The sequence below is a fragment of the Elephas maximus genome, chromosome 16, assembly GCF_024166365.1.
Source record: "Elephas maximus indicus isolate mEleMax1 chromosome 16, mEleMax1 primary haplotype, whole genome shotgun sequence".
NCBI lineage: Eukaryota > Metazoa > Chordata > Mammalia > Proboscidea > Elephantidae > Elephas > Elephas maximus.
In genome coordinates, this window is record NC_064834.1 from 85,944,235 (window position 1) to 85,959,122 (window position 14,888).

Here is a 14,888-nt window from a genome sequence, read left to right on the forward strand (position 1 = left end):
ATATGCCCAAATTGAGAATACCGCAGGCCAGCATACGCCTGAACGGAGATTCCCGTAGGCAAGCATAGGCCCAAACAGAGTCCCGCAGGCCAGAACAGGCCCGAACGGGGAGTCCTGCAGGCCACAATAGGCCGGAACAGAGATTTCTGCAGGCAAGCATAGGCCCAAACAGAGTCCCGCAGGCCAGAATAGGCCCGAACGGAGTCCCGCAGGCCAGGGTATGCCCGAACGGAGATTCCCGGAGCAAGAATAGGCCCGAATAGAGTCCCGCAGGCAAGAAGAGGCCCGAGTAGAGCAGCCATGCAGGCAAGATGAGGCACGAACAGAGTCCCGCTGGCAAGAGTAGCCCTGAATGGAGAACCCACAGGCAAGAATAGGCTCAAACGGAGAGTCCCGCAGACAAGAATAGGCCCGAACAGAATCCCAGAGGCAAGAATTGAGGAGCCCCGTAGGCAAGAGTAGGCCCGACTAAAGGCCCGCTCCAGAGAATAGGCCCGAGCAGAGAGTCCCGTAGGCGAAAAAGGCCTGAACAGAGAGCCCCGCAGGCAGGCATGGGCCCGAACAGAGTCCCACAGGCCAGAATAGTCCCGAACAGAGATTCCCGGAGCAAGAATAGCCCCGAACAGAATTCCGCAGGCCAGCATACGCCTGAACGGAGATTGCCGAAGGGAAGCCTAGGCCCGAACGAAGAGTCCCGCAGGCCAGAATGGGCCCGAACGGAGATTGTCGGAGGCAAGAATAGGCCCCAATAGAGTCCCACAGGCAAAAATAGGCCCGAGTAGAGGAGCCGTGCAGGCAAGAAGAGGCCCGAACAGAGTCCCGCGGGCAAGGATACGCCCAAACGGAGAGTCCCGCAGGCAAGAATGGGCCCGAACGGAGAGACCCGCAGGCCAGCATACGCCTGAACGGAGATTCCCGCAGGCAAGCATAGGCCCAAACAGAGTCCTGCAGGCCAGAATAGGCCCGAACGGAGAGTCCTGCAGGCAAGCACAGGCCCGAACAGAGTCCCGCAAGCCAGGGTACGCCCGAACGGAGACTCCCGGAGCAAGAATAGGCCCGAAAAGAGTCCCGCAGGCCAGAATAGGCCCGAACGGAGAGTCCCGCAGGCCAGAGTAGGGCGGAACAGAGATTCCTGCAGGCAAGCATAGGCCCGAACAGAGTCCCGCAGGCCCGAACAGGCCAGAACGGAGATTCCCGGAGGCAAGAATAGGCCCGAGTAAAGTCCCGCTCCAGAGAATAGGCCCGAACGGAGAGTCCCGCAGGCCAACATAGGCCCGAACGGTCATTCCCGCAGGCAAGCATAGGCCCGAACAGAGTCCAGCAGGCCAGCATAGGCCCGAACGGAGATTCCCGGACCAAGAATAGACCCGAACGGTGTCCCGAAGGCAAAATGAGGCCCGAGTAGAGGAGCCGTGCAGGCAAGAAGACGACCGAACACTGTCCGGCAAGCAACAATAAGCCCGAATGCAGAATCCTGCAGGCAAGAACGGGCCTGAACAGAGTCCCACTGGCAAGAAGAAGCACAAATAGAAGAGGCCCCTAGGCAAGAATAGGCCCGAGTAGAGTCCCGCTCCCAAGATTAGGCCCGAACGGAGAGTCCCGCAGGCCAGAAACGACCGAACGGAGGGTCCCGCGGGCGAGAATAGGCCCGAAGAGATGTCCTGCAGGCGGGAATACGCCCAAACTGAGAATCCCACAGGTCAGCATAACCCTGAAAGGAGATTCCCGCAGGCAAGCATAGGCCCGAACAGAGTCCCACAAGCCAGAATAGGACCGAACGGAGTTTTCCGGGGGCAACAATAGGCCTGGACAGAGGCCCGCAGGCAAAAAGAGGCCCGAGTAGAGGGGCTGTGCAGGCAAGAAGAGTCCCGAACAGAGTCCTGCAGGCAAGAATAGGCCCAAACGAAGAGCCCCGCTGGCAAGAAGAGACCCGAACAGAGTCCCGAAGGCCAGAAAGGCCCGAACGGAGAGTTCCCCAGGTGAGAATAGGCCCGAACGGAGAGTCCCGCAGGCCACAATAGGCCCGAATAGAGGAGCCCTTAGGCAAAAATAGGCCCGAATAGAGACCCGCTCACAAGAATAGGCCCGAACGGAGAGTCCCGCAGGCCAGAAAAGCCCAAACAGAGGGTCTCGAAGGCGAGAATGGGCCCGAACGAGGGTCCCGCAGACCACGAGAGGAGCGAACGGAGAGTCTCGCAGGCCAGAAAAGGCCCGAACAGAATCCCGCAGGGAAGTATAGGCCCGAATAGAGTCCCGCAGGGAAGGACAGGCCTGAATAGCGGAGCCCCGCACGCACGAACAGGCCCGAGTAGCAGAGCCCTGCAAGCACGAACAGACCCGAGTAGCGGAGCCCCGCATGCACGAACAGGCCCAAGTAGTGGAACCCCGCATGCACCAACAGGCCCGAGTAGCAGAGCCCCGCACGCACAATCAGGCCTGAGTAGCGGAGCTCCGCATGCTAGAACAGGACCGAATATCGGAGCTCCGTAAGCACAAAAGGCTGGAATAGAGCAGCCCCGCACGCAACAGGAGACCCCAAAGGAGACTCCCAGAGGCTAGATTAGGTCCGAACGGAGAGTTTTGCAGGTCAGAATTGTCCCGAACGGAGAGACCCGCAGGCAAGAATAGGCCGGAACGGAGAGTCCCGCAGGCAAGAATAGGCCCGAACGGAGAGTTGCGCAGGCGAGAATAGGCCCAAAGGAAAGTCCCGCAGGCGAGAGAATATGCCCAAATTGAGAATACCGCAGGCCAGCATACGCCTGAACGGAGATTCCCGTAGGCAAGCACAGGCCCAAACAGAGTCCCGCAGGCCAGAACAGGCCCGAACGGGGAGTCCTGCAGGCCACAATAGGCCGGAACAGAGATTCCTGCAGGCAAGCATAGGCCCAAACAGAGTCCCGCAGGCCAGAATAGGCCCGAACGGAGTCCCGCAGGCCAGGGTATGCCCGAACGGAGATTCCCGGAGCAAGGATAGGCCCGAACAGAGTCCCGCAGGCAAGAATAGGCCCGAGTAGAGCAGCCATGCAGGCAAGATGAGGCACGAACAGAGTCCCGCTGGCAAGAGTAGCCCTGAATGGAGAACCCACAGGCAAGAATAGGCTCAAACGGAGAGTCCCGCAGACAAGAATAGGCCCGAACAGAATCCCAGAGGCAAGAATTGAGGAGCCCCGTAGGCAAGAGTAGGCCCGACTAAAGGCCCGCTCCAGAGAATAGGCCCGAGCAGAGAGTCCCGTAGGCGAAAAAGGCCTGAACAGAGAGCCCCGCAGGCAGGCATGGGCCCGAACAGAGTCCCACAGGCCAGAATAGTCCCGAACAGAGATTCCCGGAGCAAGAATAGCCCCGAACAGAATTCCGCAGGCCAGCATACGCCTGAACGGAGATTGCCGAAGGGAAGCCTAGGCCCGAACGAAGAGTCCCGCAGGCCAGAATGGGCCCGAACGGAGATTGTCGGAGGCAAGAATAGGCCCCAATAGAGTCCCACAGGCAAAAATAGGCCCGAGTAGAGGAGCCGTGCAGGCAAGAAGAGGCCCGAACAGAGTCCCGCGGGCAAGGATACGCCCAAACGGAGAGTCCCGCAGGCAAGAATGGGCCCGAACGGAGAGACCCGCAGGCCAGCATACGCCTGAACGGAGATTCCCGCAGGCAAGCATAGGCCCAAACAGAGTCCTGCAGGCCAGAATAGGCCCGAACGGAGAGTCCTGCAGGCAAGCACAGGCCCGAACAGAGTCCCGCAAGCCAGGGTACGCCCGAACGGAGACTCCCGGAGCAAGAATAGGCCCGAAAAGAGTCCCGCAGGCCAGAATAGGCCCGAACGGAGAGTCCCGCAGGCCAGAGTAGGGCGGAACAGAGATTCCTGCAGGCAAGCATAGGCCCGAACAGAGTCCCGCAGGCCCGAACAGGCCAGAACGGAGATTCCCGGAGGCAAGAATAGGCCCGAGTAAAGTCCCGCTCCAGAGAATAGGCCCGAACGGAGAGTCCCGCAGGCCAACATAGGCCCGAACGGTCATTCCCGCAGGCAAGCATAGGCCCGAACAGAGTCCAGCAGGCCAGCATAGGCCCGAACGGAGATTCCCGGACCAAGAATAGACCCGAACGGTGTCCCGAAGGCAAAATGAGGCCCGAGTAGAGGAGCCGTGCAGGCAAGAAGACGACCGAACACTGTCCGGCAAGCAACAATAAGCCCGAATGCAGAATCCTGCAGGCAAGAACGGGCCTGAACAGAGTCCCACTGGCAAGAAGAAGCACAAATAGAAGAGGCCCCTAGGCAAGAATAGGCCCGAGTAGAGTCCCGCTCCCAAGATTAGGCCCGAACGGAGAGTCCCGCAGGCCAGAAACGACCGAACGGAGGGTCCCGCGGGCGAGAATAGGCCCGAAGAGATGTCCTGCAGGCGGGAATACGCCCAAACTGAGAATCCCACAGGTCAGCATAACCCTGAAAGGAGATTCCCGCAGGCAAGCATAGGCCCGAACAGAGTCCCACAAGCCAGAATAGGACCGAACGGAGTTTTCCGGGGGCAACAATAGGCCTGGACAGAGGCCCGCAGGCAAAAAGAGGCCCGAGTAGAGGGGCTGTGCAGGCAAGAAGAGTCCCGAACAGAGTCCTGCAGGCAAGAATAGGCCCAAACGAAGAGCCCCGCTGGCAAGAAGAGACCCGAACAGAGTCCCGAAGGCCAGAAAGGCCCGAACGGAGAGTTCCCCAGGTGAGAATAGGCCCGAACGGAGAGTCCCGCAGGCCACAATAGGCCCGAATAGAGGAACCCTTAGGCAAAAATAGGCCCGAATAGAGACCCGCTCACAAGAATAGGCCCGAACGGAGAGTCCCGCAGGCCAGAAAAGCCCAAACAGAGGGTCTCGAAGGCGAGAATGGGCCCGAACGAGGGTCCCGCAGACCACGAGAGGAGCGAACGGAGAGTCTCGCAGGCCAGAAAAGGCCCGAACAGAATCCCGCAGGGAAGTATAGGCCCGAATAGAGTCCCGCAGGGAAGGACAGGCCTGAATAGCAGAGCCCCGCACGCACGAACAGGCCCGAGTAGCAGAGCCCTGCAAGCACGAACAGACCCGAGTAGCGGAGCCCCGCATGCACGAACAGGCCCAAGTAGTGGAACCCCGCATGCACCAACAGGCCCGAGTAGCAGAGCCCCGCACGCACAATCAGGCCTGAGTAGCGGAGCTCCGCATGCTAGAACAGGACCGAATATCGGAGCTCCGTAAGCACAAAAGGCTGGAATAGAGCAGCCCCGCACGCAACAGGAGACCCCAAAGGAGACTCCCAGAGGCTAGATTAGGTCCGAACGGAGAGTTTTGCAGGTCAGAATTGTCCCGAACGGAGAGACCCGCAGGCAAGAATAGGCCGGAACGGAGAGTCCCGCAGGCAAGAATAGGCCCGAACGGAGAGTTGCGCAGGCGAGAATAGGCCCAAAGGAAAGTCCCGCAGGCGAGAGAATATGCCCAAATTGAGAATACCGCAGGCCAGCATACGCCTGAACGGAGATTCCCGTAGGCAAGCACAGGCCCAAACAGAGTCCCGCAGGCCAGAACAGGCCCGAACGGGGAGTCCTGCAGGCCACAATAGGCCGGAACAGAGATTCCTGCAGGCAAGCATAGGCCCAAACAGAGTCCCGCAGGCCAGAATAGGCCCGAACGGAGTCCCGCAGGCCAGGGTATGCCCGAACGGAGATTCCCGGAGCAAGGATAGGCCCGAACAGAGTCCCGCAGGCAAGAATAGGCCCGAGTAGAGCAGCCATGCAGGCAAGATGAGGCACGAACAGAGTCCCGCTGGCAAGAGTAGCCCTGAATGGAGAACCCACAGGCAAGAATAGGCTCAAACGGAGAGTCCCGCAGACAAGAATAGGCCCGAACAGAATCCCAGAGGCAAGAATTGAGGAGCCCCGTAGGCAAGAGTAGGCCCGACTAAAGGCCCGCTCCAGAGAATAGGCCCGAGCAGAGAGTCCCGTAGGCGAAAAAGGCCTGAACAGAGAGCCCCGCAGGCAGGCATGGGCCCGAACAGAGTCCCACAGGCCAGAATAGTCCCGAACAGAGATTCCCGGAGCAAGAATAGCCCCGAACAGAATTCCGCAGGCCAGCATACGCCTGAACGGAGATTGCCGAAGGGAAGCCTAGGCCCGAACGAAGAGTCCCGCAGGCCAGAATGGGCCCGAACGGAGATTGTCGGAGGCAAGAATAGGCCCCAATAGAGTCCCACAGGCAAAAATAGGCCCGAGTAGAGGAGCCGTGCAGGCAAGAAGAGGCCCGAACAGAGTCCCGCGGGCAAGGATACGCCCAAACGGAGAGTCCCGCAGGCAAGAATGGGCCCGAACGGAGAGACCCGCAGGCCAGCATACGCCTGAACGGAGATTCCCGCAGGCAAGCATAGGCCCAAACAGAGTCCTGCAGGCCAGAATAGGCCCGAACGGAGAGTCCTGCAGGCAAGCACAGGCCCGAACAGAGTCCCGCAAGCCAGGGTACGCCCGAACGGAGACTCCCGGAGCAAGAATAGGCCCGAAAAGAGTCCCGCAGGCCAGAATAGGCCCGAACGGAGAGTCCCGCAGGCCAGAGTAGGGCGGAACAGAGATTCCTGCAGGCAAGCATAGGCCCGAACAGAGTCCCGCAGGCCCGAACAGGCCAGAACGGAGATTCCCGGAGGCAAGAATAGGCCCGAGTAAAGTCCCGCTCCAGAGAATAGGCCCGAACGGAGAGTCCCGCAGGCCAACATAGGCCCGAACGGTCATTCCCGCAGGCAAGCATAGGCCCGAACAGAGTCCAGCAGGCCAGCATAGGCCCGAACGGAGATTCCCGGACCAAGAATAGACCCGAACGGTGTCCCGAAGGCAAAATGAGGCCCGAGTAGAGGAGCCGTGCAGGCAAGAAGACGACCGAACACTGTCCGGCAAGCAACAATAAGCCCGAATGCAGAATCCTGCAGGCAAGAACGGGCCTGAACAGAGTCCCACTGGCAAGAAGAAGCACAAATAGAAGAGGCCCCTAGGCAAGAATAGGCCCGAGTAGAGTCCCGCTCCCAAGATTAGGCCCGAACGGAGAGTCCCGCAGGCCAGAAACGACCGAACGGAGGGTCCCGCGGGCGAGAATAGGCCCGAAGAGATGTCCTGCAGGCGGGAATACGCCCAAACTGAGAATCCCACAGGTCAGCATAACCCTGAAAGGAGATTCCCGCAGGCAAGCATAGGCCCGAACAGAGTCCCACAAGCCAGAATAGGACCGAACGGAGTTTTCCGGGGGCAACAATAGGCCTGGACAGAGGCCCGCAGGCAAAAAGAGGCCCGAGTAGAGGGGCTGTGCAGGCAAGAAGAGTCCCGAACAGAGTCCTGCAGGCAAGAATAGGCCCAAACGAAGAGCCCCGCTGGCAAGAAGAGACCCGAACAGAGTCCCGAAGGCCAGAAAGGCCCGAACGGAGAGTTCCCCAGGTGAGAATAGGCCCGAACGGAGAGTCCCGCAGGCCACAATAGGCCCGAATAGAGGAACCCTTAGGCAAAAATAGGCCCGAATAGAGACCCGCTCACAAGAATAGGCCCGAACGGAGAGTCCCGCAGGCCAGAAAAGCCCAAACAGAGGGTCTCGAAGGCGAGAATGGGCCCGAACGAGGGTCCCGCAGACCACGAGAGGAGCGAACGGAGAGTCTCGCAGGCCAGAAAAGGCCCGAACAGAATCCCGCAGGGAAGTATAGGCCCGAATAGAGTCCCGCAGGGAAGGACAGGCCTGAATAGCAGAGCCCCGCACGCACGAACAGGCCCGAGTAGCAGAGCCCTGCAAGCACGAACAGACCCGAGTAGCGGAGCCCCGCATGCACGAACAGGCCCAAGTAGTGGAACCCCGCATGCACCAACAGGCCCGAGTAGCAGAGCCCCGCACGCACAATCAGGCCTGAGTAGCGGAGCTCCGCATGCTAGAACAGGACCGAATATCGGAGCTCCGTAAGCACAAAAGGCTGGAATAGAGCAGCCCCGCACGCAACAGGAGACCCCAAAGGAGACTCCCAGAGGCTAGATTAGGTCCGAACGGAGAGTTTTGCAGGTCAGAATTGTCCCGAACGGAGAGACCCGCAGGCAAGAATAGGCCGGAACGGAGAGTCCCGCAGGCAAGAATAGGCCCGAACGGAGAGTTGCGCAGGCGAGAATAGGCCCAAAGGAAAGTCCCGCAGGCGAGAGAATATGCCCAAATTGAGAATACCGCAGGCCAGCATACGCCTGAACGGAGATTCCCGTAGGCAAGCATAGGCCCAAACAGAGTCCCGCAGGCCAGAACAGGCCCGAACGGGGAGTCCTGCAGGCCACAATAGGCCGGAACAGAGATTTCTGCAGGCAAGCATAGGCCCAAACAGAGTCCCGCAGGCCAGAATAGGCCCGAACGGAGTCCCGCAGGCCAGGGTATGCCCGAACGGAGATTCCCGGAGCAAGGATAGGCCCGAATAGAGTCCCGCAGGCAAGAAGAGGCCCGAGTAGAGCAGCCATGCAGGCAAGATGAGGCACGAACAGAGTCCCGCTGGCAAGAGTAGCCCTGAATGGAGAACCCACAGGCAAGAATAGGCTCAAACGGAGAGTCCCGCAGACAAGAATAGGCCCGAACAGAATCCCAGAGGCAAGAATTGAGGAGCCCCGTAGGCAAGAGTAGGCCCGACTAAAGGCCCGCTCCAGAGAATAGGCCCGAGCAGAGAGTCCCGTAGGCGAAAAAGGCCTGAACAGAGAGCCCCGCAGGCAGGCATGGGCCCGAACAGAGTCCCACAGGCCAGAATAGTCCCGAACAGAGATTCCCGGAGCAAGAATAGCCCCGAACAGAATTCCGCAGGCCAGCATACGCCTGAACGGAGATTGCCGAAGGGAAGCCTAGGCCCGAACGAAGAGTCCCGCAGGCCAGAATGGGCCCGAACGGAGATTGTCGGAGGCAAGAATAGGCCCCAATAGAGTCCCACAGGCAAAAATAGGCCCGAGTAGAGGAGCCGTGCAGGCAAGAAGAGGCCCGAACAGAGTCCCGCGGGCAAGGATACGCCCAAACGGAGAGTCCCGCAGGCAAGAATGGGCCCGAACGGAGAGACCCGCAGGCCAGCATACGCCTGAACGGAGATTCCCGCAGGCAAGCATAGGCCCAAACAGAGTCCTGCAGGCCAGAATAGGCCCGAACGGAGAGTCCTGCAGGCAAGCACAGGCCCGAACAGAGTCCCGCAAGCCAGGGTACGCCCGAACGGAGACTCCCGGAGCAAGAATAGGCCCGAAAAGAGTCCCGCAGGCCAGAATAGGCCCGAACGGAGAGTCCCGCAGGCCAGAGTAGGGCGGAACAGAGATTCCTGCAGGCAAGCATAGGCCCGAACAGAGTCCCGCAGGCCCGAACAGGCCAGAACGGAGATTCCCGGAGGCAAGAATAGGCCCGAGTAAAGTCCCGCTCCAGAGAATAGGCCCGAACGGAGAGTCCCGCAGGCCAACATAGGCCCGAACGGTCATTCCCGCAGGCAAGCATAGGCCCGAACAGAGTCCAGCAGGCCAGCATAGGCCCGAACGGAGATTCCCGGACCAAGAATAGACCCGAACGGTGTCCCGAAGGCAAAATGAGGCCCGAGTAGAGGAGCCGTGCAGGCAAGAAGACGACCGAACACTGTCCGGCAAGCAACAATAAGCCCGAATGCAGAATCCTGCAGGCAAGAACGGGCCTGAACAGAGTCCCACTGGCAAGAAGAAGCACAAATAGAAGAGGCCCCTAGGCAAGAATAGGCCCGAGTAGAGTCCCGCTCCCAAGATTAGGCCCGAACGGAGAGTCCCGCAGGCCAGAAACGACCGAACGGAGGGTCCCGCGGGCGAGAATAGGCCCGAAGAGATGTCCTGCAGGCGGGAATACGCCCAAACTGAGAATCCCACAGGTCAGCATAACCCTGAAAGGAGATTCCCGCAGGCAAGCATAGGCCCGAACAGAGTCCCACAAGCCAGAATAGGACCGAACGGAGTTTTCCGGGGGCAACAATAGGCCTGGACAGAGGCCCGCAGGCAAAAAGAGGCCCGAGTAGAGGGGCTGTGCAGGCAAGAAGAGTCCCGAACAGAGTCCTGCAGGCAAGAATAGGCCCAAACGAAGAGCCCCGCTGGCAAGAAGAGACCCGAACAGAGTCCCGAAGGCCAGAAAGGCCCGAACGGAGAGTTCCCCAGGTGAGAATAGGCCCGAACGGAGAGTCCCGCAGGCCACAATAGGCCCGAATAGAGGAACCCTTAGGCAAAAATAGGCCCGAATAGAGACCCGCTCACAAGAATAGGCCCGAACGGAGAGTCCCGCAGGCCAGAAAAGCCCAAACAGAGGGTCTCGAAGGCGAGAATGGGCCCGAACGAGGGTCCCGCAGACCACGAGAGGAGCGAACGGAGAGTCTCGCAGGCCAGAAAAGGCCCGAACAGAATCCCGCAGGGAAGTATAGGCCCGAATAGAGTCCCGCAGGGAAGGACAGGCCTGAATAGCAGAGCCCCGCACGCACGAACAGGCCCGAGTAGCAGAGCCCTGCAAGCACGAACAGACCCGAGTAGCGGAGCCCCGCATGCACGAACAGGCCCAAGTAGTGGAACCCCGCATGCACCAACAGGCCCGAGTAGCAGAGCCCCGCACGCACAATCAGGCCTGAGTAGCGGAGCTCCGCATGCTAGAACAGGACCGAATATCGGAGCTCCGTAAGCACAAAAGGCTGGAATAGAGCAGCCCCGCACGCAACAGGAGACCCCAAAGGAGACTCCCAGAGGCTAGATTAGGTCCGAACGGAGAGTTTTGCAGGTCAGAATTGTCCCGAACGGAGAGACCCGCAGGCAAGAATAGGCCGGAACGGAGAGTCCCGCAGGCAAGAATAGGCCCGAACGGAGAGTTTCGCAGGCGAGAATAGGCCCAAAGGAAAGTCCCGCAGGCGAGAGAATATGCCCAAATTGAGAATACCGCAGGCCAGCATACGCCTGAACGGAGATTCCCGTAGGCAAGCATAGGCCCAAACAGAGTCCCGCAGGCCAGAACAGGCCCGAACGGGGAGTCCTGCAGGCCACAATAGGCCGGAACAGAGATTTCTGCAGGCAAGCATAGGCCCAAACAGAGTCCCGCAGGCCAGAATAGGCCCGAACGGAGTCCCGCAGGCCAGGGTATGCCCGAACGGAGATTCCCGGAGCAAGGATAGGCCCGAATAGAGTCCCGCAGGCAAGAAGAGGCCCGAGTAGAGCAGCCATGCAGGCAAGATGAGGCACGAACAGAGTCCCGCTGGCAAGAGTAGCCCTGAATGGAGAACCCACAGGCAAGAATAGGCTCAAACGGAGAGTCCCGCAGACAAGAATAGGCCCGAACAGAATCCCAGAGGCAAGAATTGAGGAGCCCCGTAGGCAAGAGTAGGCCCGACTAAAGGCCCGCTCCAGAGAATAGGCCCGAGCAGAGAGTCCCGTAGGCGAAAAAGGCCTGAACAGAGAGCCCCGCAGGCAGGCATGGGCCCGAACAGAGTCCCACAGGCCAGAATAGTCCCGAACAGAGATTCCCGGAGCAAGAATAGCCCCGAACAGAATTCCGCAGGCCAGCATACGCCTGAACGGAGATTGCCGAAGGGAAGCCTAGGCCCGAACGAAGAGTCCCGCAGGCCAGAATGGGCCCGAACGGAGATTGTCGGAGGCAAGAATAGGCCCCAATAGAGTCCCACAGGCAAAAATAGGCCCGAGTAGAGGAGCCGTGCAGGCAAGAAGAGGCCCGAACAGAGTCCCGCGGGCAAGGATACGCCCAAACGGAGAGTCCCGCAGGCAAGAATGGGCCCGAACGGAGAGACCCGCAGGCCAGCATACGCCTGAACGGAGATTCCCGCAGGCAAGCATAGGCCCAAACAGAGTCCTGCAGGCCAGAATAGGCCCGAACGGAGAGTCCTGCAGGCAAGCACAGGCCCGAACAGAGTCCCGCAAGCCAGGGTACGCCCGAACGGAGACTCCCGGAGCAAGAATAGGCCCGAAAAGAGTCCCGCAGGCCAGAATAGGCCCGAACGGAGAGTCCCGCAGGCCAGAGTAGGGCGGAACAGAGATTCCTGCAGGCAAGCATAGGCCCGAACAGAGTCCCGCAGGCCCGAACAGGCCAGAACGGAGATTCCCGGAGGCAAGAATAGGCCCGAGTAAAGTCCCGCTCCAGAGAATAGGCCCGAACGGAGAGTCCCGCAGGCCAACATAGGCCCGAACGGTCATTCCCGCAGGCAAGCATAGGCCCGAACAGAGTCCAGCAGGCCAGCATAGGCCCGAACGGAGATTCCCGGACCAAGAATAGACCCGAACGGTGTCCCGAAGGCAAAATGAGGCCCGAGTAGAGGAGCCGTGCAGGCAAGAAGACGACCGAACACTGTCCGGCAAGCAACAATAAGCCCGAATGCAGAATCCTGCAGGCAAGAACGGGCCTGAACAGAGTCCCACTGGCAAGAAGAAGCACAAATAGAAGAGGCCCCTAGGCAAGAATAGGCCCGAGTAGAGTCCCGCTCCCAAGATTAGGCCCGAACGGAGAGTCCCGCAGGCCAGAAACGACCGAACGGAGGGTCCCGCGGGCGAGAATAGGCCCGAAGAGATGTCCTGCAGGCGGGAATACGCCCAAACTGAGAATCCCACAGGTCAGCATAACCCTGAAAGGAGATTCCCGCAGGCAAGCATAGGCCCGAACAGAGTCCCACAAGCCAGAATAGGACCGAACGGAGTTTTCCGGGGGCAACAATAGGCCTGGACAGAGGCCCGCAGGCAAAAAGAGGCCCGAGTAGAGGGGCTGTGCAGGCAAGAAGAGTCCCGAACAGAGTCCTGCAAGCAAGAATAGGCCCAAACGAAGAGCCCCGCTGGCAAGAAGAGACCCGAACAGAGTCCCGAAGGCCAGAAAGGCCCGAACGGAGAGTTCCCCAGGTGAGAATAGGCCCGAACGGAGAGTCCCGCAGGCCACAATAGGCCCGAATAGAGGAGCCCTTAGGCAAAAATAGGCCCGAATAGAGACCCGCTCACAAGAATAGGCCCGAACGGAGAGTCCCGCAGGCCAGAAAAGCCCAAACAGAGGGTCTCGAAGGCGAGAATGGGCCCGAACGAGGGTCCCGCAGACCACGAGAGGAGCGAACGGAGAGTCTCGCAGGCCAGAAAAGGCCCGAACAGAATCCCGCAGGGAAGTATAGGCCCGAATAGAGTCCCGCAGGGAAGGACAGGCCTGAATAGCGGAGCCCCGCACGCACGAACAGGCCCGAGTAGCAGAGCCCTGCAAGCACGAACAGACCCGAGTAGCGGAGCCCCGCATGCACGAACAGGCCCAAGTAGTGGAACCCCGCATGCACCAACAGGCCCGAGTAGCAGAGCCCCGCACGCACAATCAGGCCTGAGTAGCGGAGCTCCGCATGCTAGAACAGGACCGAATATCGGAGCTCCGTAAGCACAAAAGGCTGGAATAGAGCAGCCCCGCACGCAACAGGAGACCCCAAAGGAGACTCCCAGAGGCTAGATTAGGTCCGAACGGAGAGTTTTGCAGGTCAGAATTGTCCCGAACGGAGAGACCCGCAGGCAAGAATAGGCCGGAACGGAGAGTCCCGCAGGCAAGAATAGGCCCGAACGGAGAGTTGCGCAGGCGAGAATAGGCCCAAAGGAAAGTCCCGCAGGCGAGAGAATATGCCCAAATTGAGAATACCGCAGGCCAGCATACGCCTGAACGGAGATTCCCGTAGGCAAGCATAGGCCCAAACAGAGTCCCGCAGGCCAGAACAGGCCCGAACGGGGAGTCCTGCAGGCCACAATAGGCCGGAACAGAGATTCCTGCAGGCAAGCATAGGCCCAAACAGAGTCCCACAGGCCAGAATAGGCCCGAACGGGGAGTCCTGCAGGCCACAATAGGCCGGAACAGAGATTCCTGCAGGCAAGCATAGGCCCAAACAGAGTCCCACAGGCCAGAATAGGCCCGAACGGAGTCCCGCAGGCCAGGGTATGCCCGAACGGAGATTCCCGGAGCAAGGATAGGCCCGAATAGAGTCCCGCAGGCAAGAAGAGGCCCGAGTAGAGCAGCCATGCAGGCAAGATGAGGCACGAACAGAGTCCCGCTGGCAAGAGTAGCCCTGAATGGAGAACCCACAGGCAAGAATAGGCTCAAACGGAGAGTCCCGCAGACAAGAATAGGCCCGAACAGAATCCCAGAGGCAAGAATTGAGGAGCCCCGTAGGCAAGAGTAGGCCCGACTAAAGGCCCGCTCCAGAGAATAGGCCCGAGCAGAGAGTCCCGTAGGCGAAAAAGGCCTGAACAGAGAGCCCCGCAGGCAGGCATGGGCCCGAACAGAGTCCCACAGGCCAGAATAGTCCCGAACAGAGATTCCCGGAGCAAGAATAGCCCCGAACAGAATTCCGCAGGCCAGCATACGCCTGAACGGAGATTGCCGAAGGGAAGCCTAGGCCCGAACGAAGAGTCCCGCAGGCCAGAATGGGCCCGAACGGAGATTGTCGGAGGCAAGAATAGGCCCCAATAGAGTCCCACAGGCAAAAATAGGCCCGAGTAGAGGAGCCGTGCAGGCAAGAAGAGGCCCGAACAGAGTCCCGCGGGCAAGGATACGCCCAAACGGAGAGTCCCGCAGGCAAGAATGGGCCCGAACGGAGAGACCCGCAGGCCAGCATACGCCTGAACGGAGATTCCCGCAGGCAAGCATAGGCCCAAACAGAGTCCTGCAGGCCAGAATAGGCCCGAACGGAGAGTCCTGCAGGCAAGCACAGGCCCGAACAGAGTCCCGCAAGCCAGGGTACGCCCGAACGGAGACTCCCGGAGCAAGAATAGGCCCGAAAAGAGTCCCGCAGGCCAGAATAGGCCCGAACGGAGAGTCCCGCAGGCCAGAGTAGGGCGGAACAGAGATTCCTGCAGGCAAGCATAGGCCCGAACAGAGTCCCGCAGGCCCGAACAGGCCAGAACGGA